Consider the following 9,448-nt stretch of genomic DNA (forward strand, 5'->3'; position numbering starts at 1 on the left):
AGTTGAAATAATTCTGCGTGTATTCTAATCGAAAATCATTGACCCATCAGATTGCAGAAACAGTTATCCAGACTACTTAGAGCAAAGCTCCATGAGATACCTTGACTGATACAACTCAGTGCAGCCAAAAGGGGTGGCTCCACTGTTGGCCATTTGTTCCCTTGTGCCAGATCAGGGCCTTATCTGACCACTTAGTGAGCTGATTCAGATCACTGAACTGGAAAATAGCAAAAAACAACACCAAAAAACTACTGATTTGTTGTAAGTTATTGGGTTATTTTGTGCAGATTTAGTGAGCCAGGTTCAGCTCACCAAAGGTTAGACAAGCATTGAATCTGATTCCAAGGAAGGAAAAGATCCTACTGCCTGGATCAGACCTGCCTCTTTCAGTGACAGGGAGCTACAAGATGTGCTCAGAAATACCATACAACCTCACCCTCAACAACACATCAGATTCTAAAGACGTTTCTAAATTCTTTTTTTCACTTGTATGCATGCTTGTGAAAATCATATTTCTAGCACTTTTCTCATCTTGTTTTGTATTTTTAAAGCAGTTGGACTGATTTTGTAGGTTTTGTAGGTTCTTGCCCATTTATCTGCTGAATTTATTCTTTTGCAGGAAAGTCATGCATACCAGGTTTGTCGTCTTCTGTAGCTTCTCAGATAGAGAGGTGTTTTGGCAGAACAAGAAATCAATATGGGTACTGGGTAAAAGAAACATGAGAATCCAAGGATATTTACTAGCAAATTCTTAAGGGCAAATAAAAATAATAATAATAATAATAATTGAAAAAAAAAGCAGCACTCTGAGATGTTCCTTTCCCAAGTGCACTGTCTGGTCTCTGCCTCCTTCCAGCAACAGGTTAGGGACTTCATGAACCATGTTTGCATCTAACCAATCAAATTTAACAGTCTTCAGTAGGTTAATAGTCTATGTATTCATGTAATTTTGTAATGGTTTTTTGAACCTATTTATACTGCTGGCCTCCAAAGCATCCTGTGGTGATGAGTTCCATGGTTTAATTATGTTTTGTATGAAAAAGCATTTCCTTTTGTTTTAAGGCTGATAATTCCAGTTGGGTGCTAATTCTAGCTAGTGAGTTTGCATTAAAGCATGTGCGTAAGTTAAGCTAGCTCTGAAATACTTTGCTGAATTAAATCCTTAGAACTTTCATTGTCGCCAGCTGTAATATCTTGAAGACAATACTGTTAAAGGAATTGGTGTGATTCCCTATGTCTTTTAGTTCCAGCATTTAATTTAGCATTTTAATAATGCTTCATGTTGATGTTTTTAATTTGTTAGAAAAATTTTCTCCAATAAGCCCCTCTTCCCTTCATACTGATGCTAAGATGTGCTGCATAGACTGCTAGAAATAATTATGACATGAATAATTATTTCTGGAATCCAGTCTGTGAAGACAGTTAAATTTCTCTTTAGTTTACAGTATTTGTTTAAATTATACATGAGATTCGAAGCTCTGGTGGAAGTCGGTGTTTTCATTTATGAATAAACTACTTATTTAGGAAAAAAATGCATTCCCCCACCCAACCATTTTGTTAGAATCCTCAAGAGCTTAAGGTCTTCACGCTTTGAAAACCAGTTGTTAAACAAAATAAACTGCATAGAGAGGAGAGAAATGTAAGGTTTTCCAAAGTTCAAAAAGGATTAAAAGAAACACAAAGAGCTTATTCTCAACACCAAGCTCCTACACCAATATTGAGAATTAATTCCCCTCGGATTGGTGGCAGAAGGATCCCATTGTTTTTGATTTAAAATATAGTTTTCATTACAATGAAATATGCCATGCATAACATTTTGGACCAAAATATATTTTATTATTTCTATTTTTAACATATGGTACAGGAGTGCATTATCTTTCTTGTCTTTAGAGCACTCAGCAGCCAGCACTAGCTGTTTTTCCTATATATGCTGAGGTTGTGTTTTGCAGAATAGAGGAGGTCTTGCAGATAGCTTGCTTAACTGGAGCAAACAAAGGCCAGGTCTACTCTGCAGAAAAGAGATCCATATTAGAGATTCCAAGTTTGGCTCCAAGCTAGCTGGTGATTTTACATTGGGCAGCATAGTATCATGCAGAGATACTAAGCAGAGTTTGGGTGCTGCAGTGCTGTGAGTGCTAATTAGCTCTCTACCTTTCTGTGTTCAAGCAGCTAAACTTCTTTCAGTTCTGATACTAACTTGTTTAACACTTGCTTGGGGATTTTTACAGGGTGTTCATTACGTGATATGTACATGCCCAAAGGACTTGTAAAATGAACCTGGTAATAAGTGATGCTGTGGGAAGGGAAATATAATAATAATGATAATAACAGTAAATTTAAAAGATACCATTGCCTTAAGTACAGGAATTACATTTATACCCTGGAGTATACAGACACCTGTATCTTTCTTCACAGCTAAGTACTATGGAAAGTACTTAGTGTGAAAGCGAAGGTCTCGTGTGTGATGTATATGATCTACTGTTCTGATTTGCGGGCTTGTGGAGAACAACACAATGAAATTCATGACTTGCTTTCACAGGGAAAATAACATGCAAAACAACTATGTTTTGTGCAACAGACTTGACAAAAGCATGGCAGATTGCTTGTCTAATGCAAATAAAGTTTAGCTGCTTAGCATAAATCCCAACTTTTGACACAGGATTTATTTCAGCAAACCAATATATGTTTAAATACAACTTACATGTTATACACTCAAAGTCAAATATATTAGTAGAATGTGAAAAATATATCCTTTTTTTTCCTAGTGTTTATTTAGTGTCAGCATGTACTTGTTACAGATCTGCTGTATGTTACCAGATGTTTTATTGATGAAGCAGACAGCAAACACTGGCCAAATCTTGTCTTGAAAACCATTCAGACTATCAGGGGCAGTAACAAAATCTAAAAGCTGAATTGGCAACTTGCCAGAAATCCCCAAACAGCCTATTTTATACACCCTGGGCTTGTAGCAGTTGTCAGTTTTCAACAAGGTCCCTAGAATGAATCGCTGTTGGCATGCAGAACCTTATTCGGTCAGTGATGAAATAAGGCAGAATGTGCAATCCTACTCATCTCCATAGCCCAGATGAATGAGTCCAGAACATCTAAATCTCCCTAACTCTTGGCAGTTGTGTGTTTTTGAAGCCCATTGCTGTAGAGCTGCAATGCTAAAGAAGAAAAGCTGTGAGCAGGCTTCAGCTTCATAAGGATTTGTGTCTGATATGCTGGTGTCAGAAGTAAAATATAAAGTTGTGCAGCCTGTGTTAGAAATTGTCATTCTTTCTCATAAACAGCTGAAGTGAAATTGTAATCAACCATGTTAAACTGTTGCAAAAATGCCACTGGAGAATTCTGTCTCTGGTTAAACCTGCTGTTGGCTGCACAGAAAGAGTGTGCAGTTGATTCTTGGTAAAATGTTAACTTCAGCCATGAACTTTGAAGAATCACTCTGGCAGAGGGCTATAGCAAAAGTCCAATTGTGTGCTAAGCTTGTTGTCCCCACAGACCAATGAATGTTAAAATAGCTTCTAATGAAACTTTAGCTTCTGGCTGGCTCCTAGCCTGAAATCCAGCTGTAACAGTTATGCCATTTGCGTGCCAGTTTTCAATTCTACTTGATTAACAATTCATTCAAACCATGGGATGGTTGAAATGGATGTTAAACACATTGACATGCAGAGGATTACCTCTTCAGACGTTTTTATTGTTGGCACCTGCAAGCTGCTGTTTTGATAAGTGTTGTTACAACACCAGCGATTAGCTGAGAAGTATGACAATCACAGAATACCATGAGGCCCCAGACACAGTTCAAAACAGTGCTCAGTAAAATTGATCTGGAAATTTGAAATGAAGAGGCCATTTTACTGTCAGAATAGAAGAAGCTGTAAGCTCCAAACACCATACAGTGATGTTAATGCTTGAAACTGCCATCTGAATGTTGAAATATAAATGTTGTGTTATACTGAATCAACTATTACAGTACCTTTACAAAGGGCCTACAGAGGTTCTTCTCTCTGCTCTTGTACAGCATTCCCGGGGTAGTCTTGTATCCAGTATTCTTGTGCAGCTTTCCCAAGTCATTCACTTTGGCATCATGGCATGTAAGAGGATTTTAACTGGCTCACAGAAAGATCATTTTTCTGGAGAAAGATGCAATTCTTGGTGAACTTTGACAACTCCTTTCACACCTTCCCTTTGGATCTGCTAATTTGAGTCTTACATTGTGATAGCAAATTTGTCCTCTGAGGTTTGGGGAAGCACATTCAATATAAAATCAGAATTTATTCCAGGAAAGTGATAAGGCAATTTATTTTTTTCTATTTCATGTTGGGGAGCAAGTGTGTAAATATAAATAATGCAGACCCGTGACTTCTGCCCAAACAGCTTTCCATAGCAAAAATATCTTGAAGACTAATGGGAACATAAGTAAGTTCTTTAACTGGAAGAACATTAACTGCCAAGAAATTATTGAAGAGTTTCAGAGATACAAAGAGAAAGGATAAGGAACTAAGGAGAGGACAGATTTATGTATATTTGTTATTGCAGTGGACTGGTTTTACTGTGTTTATTAGTGCTGAATCTCATCTGTCACGTTTAAATAACAACATGTCAAGTTGCCAGCTCAAAGATCTCAGTGATATAAAATGCATGTTTGCTATTGGCGAGGGTAGGAAAGAACAAGCAGAGATTGTGGGATATGTGAAGACAGATGTTGAAAGGGTAGAGGTAGTACCTGGCCTACAGACTATCATCTGAACTGAGACTAAGCACTTTCACAGTTATTTTGCTGTGGCAGCAAGTTTCAGGCTGTACAAATAAAAGGCCTGATGTGAAGGGGATAAAATACTATTTGTTCTGCAACATGGTGAATGATTGTTTATAAAATAAGGCTGAATGCATCTTTCTTCACTGACTTTTTTCCCTTAAAAAAAAAAAAAAAACTTGGATCAGAAGAAAAAACCCTCTAAGTTTCAGTTGAGATTTTTTCTTTGCCTAGATTAAGTATTTAAATGCATGAAAGAACAGAATGAATGACAGTAAGGATGAGCAACTATATCTAAGGCCTCAATGCCAGTTGGCCCCTGCTAGTATTGGCTGAACACTGTTAAAATTAGCTGATTTCTGTCTGGTAAGCGGGCAGGAGACCTCTTCACAGAAATCACTACCTTTCACATTCACTAGCACGGCCAAGTGTCAACAGGGAGGCTAAAGCTCACTAAGCATAAAACTCAACTAAGCGTTTTTCATATATTTGCTCCAAAAACATCCTGGAACTGTTAGTGACTGGGAATGAGTTTGATCCTCCTCAAGCCCAACACCCCCTACCCCCCTGCTTTTTTTCTCCCTTCTCTGGAGGTGTAGTCTTGTAGTCTCTGGTATTAAGAAAATTTTGACCAGATCTGGTAGGTTAGCTGTCAGGGAAAACAAAAATGAATAAATTCAAGGTACAGCCAGGTTTTCAGGATCTTCCCGCTAGAAAGGTGAATATTGAGATCAGATAAGGAAGTTTACTGTCTTTCAGAAGTAATCTCTTTACCTTTTAGGCTCATCTAATACATTTTGACAATTTAATTACTCGCTTATTTTCTTGAGTTATATCTATGCTGTGATTGAAATGGAGTAAGTGGTGAAGATTAAGTGTTGTGATATCTCTAGTTGCCTCAGCAAATTTGGTTTTCCCAGAGCCAGATTCACACAGCCTAAATTCTCTGTGCTGGTGTTTCTTCTTGGCTAGGAATCTCTGAAGCCTTCTGTTTAAATTCCTAGGTCAGTGGTCATGAGCAGGTAACTTGAATTTAGGCTGCATGAACATGGATGTATTTGCCTTCATGCTGTCCACACTCAGACATTCAGACTGATGATTGCATGAACCTCCACAAAACAAAACTAGTTCGTGTCTGGAAAGGAGCGTTCACACGTACAGCCTAGAGGCTTCTGCTGATTCACTTATGGGAGCTGCTTTTTCTTTTCTGGCTTTCTGTGCTGCAGGAGTTTCTACTGCTGTATATTCTCTGCTGTGAACTCAGGTTGTTAGAGGACATTTCTGAAACACTTTGTGTTCTCGCAGCTGAAAGAAGGGAGGTAGCTGTTTGCCCTGGTATGTCTCTACAGCATCTCCTTTTGTATCCCTCTGTATCAAGGGGTGGACATCAGAAAAATTATATGGTTTCTTGGCTGCTTTTACCGTTCCTACTCTGCTTCACTACTTACTGTCATCATATGTTGCTGTACAGATCAGTAACACGTAAATAGTGGTAACTGTTGTTTGTTCTGCCAGAAAAGAAAGAATCACTAGCACAACTGCAAAGCTATAGTTTGATACAGCTTATAATCATGTAGTTGTGGCAGTAGATGCTACAACGATAGTGTATTTATCTATATATAGCTCAGAGCACTGGCAAAGGGACTGCTTAATAAGGATAGAGTTATGCCTTCTGAAGGCATAGCTAGCCTTTCTTATTGTCCAGGTCAGTAGATACTTCAACAACTTTTTTCTTACCTTACACTCAGCAGAACCGAGTCTGGTATCACTTAGTACAGTGTAAGTCAGGAATAAATCCACTGAATTTCATGCCATTTCTCTGCCAATGTAAAGTTTTGACTAGGCCCTTTCACCAGGGGTGAGTTGCTTCCTTTTGGGTTTGATGATCCACAGTGCTTTTCAGTTGGGTGCCTGGGTACACCTGATTTTAGTCTTTGTCCCCCTGTCCCCATAATATATTATTTGCCCTCTGTTTTTACTTAACCTTTTTAGATTCTTCTTTTCTCTTTCACACTCTCACGCTTTAAATTGAAGTGGACTGAATTTTCTTCCTTTTTGCAAGACTGTTTTTTAAGTACTGGATGGCTGTAGCCACTTTCAATTAAGTGACTTCAACAGAGACTTTGCAGGGTAGAGCATAAATACAATAATGTATGAGTACAAACGATCAGTTTTAGAAGATTAACTGCTTATCTTTTTTTTTTTTGTCTAAAGCTCTGTCACTATAAAAAGAAGGATGTGGGAAGACATCTTACCAAAAGTGGTCTTTTTTGGTCTATTACTTGGCTCTTGTTTATTTTCAGATACTTAAAGTAGGTTTTGAAAACTACCAATGAAAGCACATCTCTTGATCTTTAAAAATGAAATGCAGTACAGAACCTTGGGAGACATAACTTTGCTCAGCTGAAAAATAGTGAAATTAGGGTAAAGAGGGTAGTGCAAAAAAAGACCTCAGAGATATTTTAAGACCTTAGGTCATGAGTTAGATCATGAGTTCCTTAGCATTTGGTGTGGCATCTGAGTAGACCCTCAGATTATAGATCAGGGCAGGTGCAGAAGACTGTACTATAAATACTTTCACCCTTAAGGAGTTCACAGATTTCATAGAGTTGCCCTCTTGAATGACAAACCAGACAGAAACAAGTTAGTTCTGAAGGGGAAAATTATCAAAATAATTTTAGAAGAGGTTCATTTTCCAACAGTCTTCCAGTTCTACAATTTCAAAAGCTAAAGTGTTCTTTGCAGTTACATTAGAAGTATTATGGAAAACCTTTTTAAGGTTATAGCATGCATTTGTCAAGCATGAATGGCATGTTCTGGGGGTATTTGTGTACTCATTTGCTGCCCACTGGGCTGTGCAGAGAACTGATTGTCAGGATTCCTACCTCTATTTTAAGTCCTGTTGCCTTATGGCTGGAGCATATACGACTGCTTCCCTTAGGGGAAATTTTGCGATTTCTACGCTTCTCTTAGAAATACTGTCCCTCGGCTGCCTTTTGCAAAGCTCTCTGAGATCCTTACAGTATGAAATACACTACTGGGGGTAGTAAAACCTCCCTAATATAATCAGTACCTATTGTTTTGTTTTCTAGGTGAATACAGGGAAATTCTTCAGAGGGTGGTGAGGCACTGAAACAGGTTGCCCAGAGAAGCTGTGGATGCCCCATTTCTGGAGGTGTTCAAGACTAGGATGGGCGAGGCCCTGGGCAACCTGATCTCTCTAGTGGCTGGCATCCCTGCCCATGGCAAGGGGGTTAGAACTAGATGATCTTTAAGGTCCCTTCCAACCCGAGCCATTCTATGATTCTGTGATTTCTATTTCACATCTGTAATGACATGCCATAGCCATGTTGCTCCCTTTGTCTAAAATAAACCTTCCAGTTTTAGAAGGGCTGCAGATGTCTCAAAGACTTTGCAAAATGAGTTTGTATTTTATTTACATTTGCCTCCCTCCGAAGGAACACTTCACTTTTCCAATGACACATACAAGCCTATGAGTTCACTCTGACTGACCTAATTCGAATCCTTAATCATCTTTTAAGAGGCATGTTTTCATAGAACTGGAAGAACCAGTTGTAGTATGAAGTTAGATGTCATTTCCTGCATATTCCTTAAAAAAAAAAAAAAAAAAAGCAATTCCAACTTTGTTAGGAATGGGTATATTTGAAGTTGTTTCCAAATAAATATATCCACCTGCCTTTTTGCATGTCATCAGCATCACTAGTGAGAACTGCCTTTGACCAGCCCAATCCATGCACAGAAAAGCAGGTCCTTCGCAAGGCAAATGCTGCCTGTGTCAAGGGACTTACGACATGACAGGAACATCGTGATATAAATGGATTCTAGCCTTGCCCTGGGAAAACAATATCATCTTGTCGGTAAGCCTGAAGTGCCACATCACGTACTCACAGGAGAAGCAGTGATGTTTCTTTTTAAAAAAAGATTACACTTCACCAGTTCTTTGTGTTGGCTGGCTTGGTTTTCTGAAGAGCCTGATTAAAATAGCAGAACTGAAAACCAGTACAGTAGGTATTCCCCAGAATTAAGTAAAACTGCTGCTAGGGAGTTCCTGCACCATTTGTCAAGGAGAGAGAGGTGAGACAGTCCCTGTGGTGGTAGGGGGGTGCAGGGGGAATACCAAGTAACATTGTAGAATTAGTGTTATGTCAGAGCAACAGAGTTTGTGCTGCCTTCTTTTTTCAGAATACAAAATTAATTTGTATACAGTCTTTCTTCACATACCAATTAAAAAGGGAGTGACTATACAAGCTGCTTGCTTTCCAAGCCTATCTTTTTTAGCCAGCTGGAAATTTCCAGGCAATTGAAATTGTTAATTACAGGTAAAGTAGGCACATTTACATGTGTCTATACTTTCTGTATTCTCTATACCAGAGGAAGGAAAAAAAAATAAAAAAAAATCAGCCAGTTCAGCCCCATGGATGCAGTCTTTGATTTAAAGAAAGCTTATCATTTGGACATTTTCATGCACATGGGATCTCAGGATTTTTTTTTTTAATTATTATTATTTTTCTGTGAAAGCGGTGGCATCCTCCAGGTGTCTTTTTTAAAAAGCTTTTAGTTCCTTTCCTTTTCTCCATATCATACTTTCTCATGTTTCCCAGAGGCTCCCATGTCATCATTAACATTCTTTTAGAAAAATGGGTCTGCACAGGAATTCTTTAAGAG

The sequence above is a fragment of the Anser brachyrhynchus genome (genome assembly GCF_964034855.1).
Source record: "Anser brachyrhynchus genome assembly, chromosome: 11".
Taxonomy (NCBI): Eukaryota; Metazoa; Chordata; class Aves; order Anseriformes; family Anatidae; genus Anser; species Anser brachyrhynchus.